Source organism: Camelina sativa, chromosome 14, assembly GCF_000633955.1.
Source record: "Camelina sativa cultivar DH55 chromosome 14, Cs, whole genome shotgun sequence".
Classification (NCBI taxonomy): Eukaryota; Viridiplantae; Streptophyta; class Magnoliopsida; order Brassicales; family Brassicaceae; genus Camelina; species Camelina sativa.
In genome coordinates, this window is record NC_025698.1 from 17,949,904 (window position 1) to 17,954,653 (window position 4,750).

General features: G+C 33.2%; 2 long non-coding RNA genes across 6 annotated transcripts in view; both read right to left on the bottom strand.

The window, feature by feature from the left end:
- On the bottom strand, positions 693-2,991 carry LOC104741857. Its single transcript, XR_002035031.1, has 2 exons — positions 2,430-2,991; positions 693-2,339 (listed from the first exon to the last, which is right to left on the bottom strand). It is a non-coding gene; the product is annotated as an uncharacterized LOC104741857 (long non-coding RNA).
- Positions 3,008-4,750, bottom strand: part of LOC104741858 — a 4,045-nt gene continuing 2,302 nt past the window's right edge. For 3 of the 5 annotated variants that reach the window (XR_002035033.1, XR_760390.2, XR_002035032.1), the window contains 4 exons: positions 4,636-4,693; positions 4,431-4,493; positions 3,812-3,859; positions 3,008-3,367 (listed from right to left, as the gene is read on the bottom strand). This is a non-coding gene — a long non-coding RNA (uncharacterized LOC104741858). Of the gene's footprint in view, positions 3,368-3,811; positions 3,860-3,904; positions 4,124-4,430; positions 4,494-4,635; positions 4,694-4,750 lie in introns of those variants that run through there. The other 2 variants (XR_760391.2, XR_002035034.1) reach the window with 2 other exon arrangements.

Sequence of the window (4,750 nt, forward strand, 5' to 3'; positions counted from 1 at the left end):
CACCAATTTGATGGGTTGCTACAAAGAGAGGATGCTCTTATTAAAGAACTGGATCAGATACTAGAGCATGAGAAGACTCTCTAATTGAGTATTTATAATATAATAGTAGTGCAGGAGACAGTGCACTCTATGAAGCGAAAGAAAGGGAGAAAGGGGTGAATGTTACTTAAGTTGTATTTGGAGAAAACTTATGACCATATTCGATGAGATTTCCTGGAGGATATACTTTTAGCTGCTGGTTTGTCAGATGTGTGGATTCGCTGGGTTCTTATGTTTGAGTTTTCAAGTTGAAATTCAATATATAGATTTTGGAGTTTACCGTATCATCCTGATTTTATGTTTAATCTATAGATATAAATTTATACAATTTTATAAGTTCATGTAGAAAAAGTAAACTATTTTCTCTTTAATTTTTGTTTGTAAAAAACTCATTATTTTTTCGGTTCCATGTTCTAACGGAATACATAACTTCCAAAACAAAATACCCACTCCTAGTATGAATACAAGTTTCTTTGAATATCTAACTTATATCTGGTGGTATCAGTTCAACCTCAAGTTATACGTTTAATCATATGGAACCAAGGATTAAACAAACGATTAAAATTTGAAAGTCTTATCTACATCCTCATAACCAATCATAAAAATTGATAGTATATCTTTAATTTGGTATATTATATTTACCACACTAACTATTTCGAAACGCAAAATGATATATCATTCTTTTTCCAACCAAAAATGCCAGAACGGTGTTCATGACCATACATATTTTATAATCTAACACAACAAAGCTAAAAAATTATATTTTATGTATGTTCATGACCATACAAAAAAATACAAAAACTATGTTTTTCAACAAAACTAACATCGAAATTCAAGTTGTGCGTTTAGCACAAACAAACAACAACAACAACCAAAATTGAATGGTAAAAATGGAATAGATGTATACCGAAAGGCTACAACTGAATTTTGACATCAATCAAAAAGAAAAGTGTGATTAAAACAAAAGGCATAGAACAGAATAAAGAAATACACATTGCATTCTAACTAAATACACCAATCATTCGATAGAGTTCCAAGCGCAAAGACTAAGAGACCAAAAGATAGGCACTAGTGTTGTAAAAAGATCAAGGCAGAGAGTACAACAAGTGGTAAAAACTAACATAATAATCATACAAGTGTATGATGCAAATTTTGAGAATGTCAGTTAACATGTTTGTACCGATCACCAAGGATTGAGAACATAACACGAAACAAATCCATTCATGATTTAACAAAAATACTGTCATAATCTGCACGAGTCTCAACTATGTTCATCTATTTCGTAAAACAAGAGAATTTATGACATTTTCAGTTAGTGTATAGATATAGTAAACACTCAAGCCAAGGGGTATAAATTATAGAATCTAACACAATATTCATTAGAGTATAATGCGGAATTCCATAATCTGGTTTCACATGCTTACAACAATCACCAAGGGTTTAGAGCATAACGCAAAACAAAGACATTCGAGATTAATATTATTACCATAGTTCAGTTAGTGTATAGATATAATAAATGCAGAATTCCAGTTTCACATGCTTAGAACAACTACCAAGGGTTTAGAGCATAATGCAAAACAAAGACATTCGAGATTCAATAATATTATTACCATAATGTGCAGTACTATCACAGACATTTAAAAATAAGTAACTACAGTAGATCCCAAGATGCATCTATTTCATTAAATGAAAAAAGTTATTTATACATACAAACACCAAAACAGAGATATTAAGTATTTTCAACACAGAAGATAATGTTTCCAAAGCCAAAGTAAAATCAACCTTTACTCAGTGGATGATGCAAAATCCTAGGATGTCATTCACATGTTTAAAACAATCACCAAAGTTTTAGAGCACAAGGAAAGAAAATACTTTCAAGGTTCAAGGAACACAAACACAATCTACATAAGTTAATCTAGGAGAGACTCTACATCCACTATATAGAATAAGAGAGCTTATGATACACAAGCACTGAAACATAGAGAATAGTAAATCAAAATACACAATGTGTTCATCTAGAAACGCTAGCAATTTTTATGATTTTCAAACTGAAAATAATAACTAGTCTCTCGAATTGGAATCTGTTCCCAACTGCGTCATCATTAAGGGTTGGTTGATAAAAGCACCATAAACTACCACTTTGGAGTTCAGGATGATGTATGTGTCTTTCACTTGTGATTTTCATATACTAATTACAAACAAGTTTGGAAAGCACTTAAACAAAAATAAAAAGGTTTGAAAGCATATATACCTATCAAAAGTCTTGACAATCTGAACACCGTAACTTGAGAAGCACATACCTGAAAGGAAAAGAAAAAAGAATTTGTTAGTCTTCATTTTATGTGAATGTATATACTTACCTCGTTGGGCTAAACTTCTTTAAGCTGTACGTTGGTCCAATTTCTGGTCATTTTTACCATCAAACAAGTCACAATCTTGTCTTAAGATTTCTTTAGTCCGCTCAATCCAACATATCGCAACTCATTTCCTTACATGCATGCCCTACCCTTCCAATGTCTTTTGACTCCTTTGTCTTATGGTTTTTCCAAGCCAATGGTACCAATCAGAGCTCTTTGGTTCTTTTATGTCTTTGTCTTAGGAATCATTAAGCCGCAAGGTCAGTAATTCATGTCTTATGGTTTTTATCAGCCGAGGGTACCAAACTTTGAGAACTCTTTGGTTCTATGTCTTTTGTCTTAAGACTTATTTAGCCTACAAAACGCAACCTCTTTTCCAATTCCCAACATGCATGCACTACCAAGCCAACAGTTCACGATTTTGCTCGGGACAATGTCCCCAAAATAGAATCTGGCAGAACACTATTAGATTAATGTCTGTCAATGATCTGTTTTGGGTTTAAAAAGAAAACAAAAACAAACATCAAAACTTAAAAGCCCCAAAACTAAGAATCCGCATACCAAGTAACCAAAACCAAAAACGGATCTGAGTTTATTTAAGTANTTAGTCCGCTCAATCCAACATATCGCAACTCATTTCCTTACATGCATGCCCTACCCTTCCAATGTCTTTTGACTCCTTTGTCTTATGGTTTTTCCAAGCCAATGGTACCAATCAGAGCTCTTTGGTTCTTTTATGTCTTTGTCTTAGGAATCATTAAGCCGCAAGGTCAGTAATTCATGTCTTATGGTTTTTATCAGCCGAGGGTACCAAACTTTGAGAACTCTTTGGTTCTATGTCTTTTGTCTTAAGACTTATTTAGCCTACAAAACGCAACCTCTTTTCCAATTCCCAACATGCATGCACTACCAAGCCAACAGTTCACGATTTTGCTCGGGACAATGTCCCCAAAATAGAATCTGGCAGAACACTATTAGATTAATGTCTGTCAATGATCTGTTTTGGGTTTAAAAAGAAAACAAAAACAAACATCAAAACTTAAAAGCCCCAAAACTAAGAATCCGCATACCAAGTAACCAAAACCAAAAACGGATCTGAGTTTATTTAAGTAAAAAACCAAAGGAGTAACCAAGAACACAAAAACAAAAACCAAGAATCCGCAGACCAAGTAACCAAGAACAAAAAAAACAAAACAAAAATTCTTGATTCTAAAATCAGAGTGATACAAAAGTCAATTGCTTAAATAAAATAAAAACAATAAATCCGAACAGAAGTGGACTGATCAATTGTACCCCATTTGATTTCAGTCGTCAAAATCTTGAAAACACAAAAAAAATAACAAAAAGGAAGGAATTTACCTTGTTCATGTGCACACAAAAAAACAAGTAAGAAAAGGAGCAGGAACAACTGGTACCTTAGTGCTCATCTCTCATCTTGACTCCTCCACTTGCGGTCTCAAAACCTGCAAGAACATGATAAATAAATCAAAAATGAAAAAAGAGACAAATCCTAGTGACTGAAAAATGCTTTTCCTTCAAACAGAGAGCTAAGCTTGTTAGCCCCATTACGTGCTTTACAAATCATTGTATCATGATTCAAAGAACCTGATTTAGTGTCATCTCTATATTCAGAATTATGATCATACACAATGGACAAGTTCATCTCTATAAAATATTAACTATCTTGGTGATGATGATACAACGCAAGCAAAGCCATATAATAATCCCTGCTAAAGAATAGAATTCTCACTAAGTGAAAAAACAGTTCAATAAGCTCCGTAGTAGTACAGAATCAAATCAATTGGCACAAAAAAAAAAATGACACATTAATAAATATTGTGAAGATAATAGCCCCAGCCCCAAGATCAGGCAAATAAGAACGTTTAGCTACTTTATTTGTATCCTGGGATCTCTTTCGGAGTCATATAATGAAGTTTTAAATAGGAAAATGTAGGAGAACAATGACAATTAACTAATACACATTCTAAACCAAGCAAAGCTTAAGAGACTAGTCATAACCAATGGTGATATTACCTGCTCAAAATATGGAACTGCCTCTGTCGCTGATTTATTGTTGAATGAAATGATGGCATTAACCTTTCAGAAGAGATATAACATATTCGTCACACTTGCTTAGAATTAAGACAAATAAAAAGGTAACCTAACCTTTGGTATCTTGGTGATCTAATCTTTGCTGATTTTACTGATATTGAAAATTTTAGCTCACAAGTAACCTAACCTTTGGTATCTTCTCAGCAAAATAACTTCCGGTCAAAACTTGTAACAGTGCACCATTACTGTATAAAAAGTTCACAGTAGTCAGCATTCAGGACATAGAAAATTCATAGGGTTGA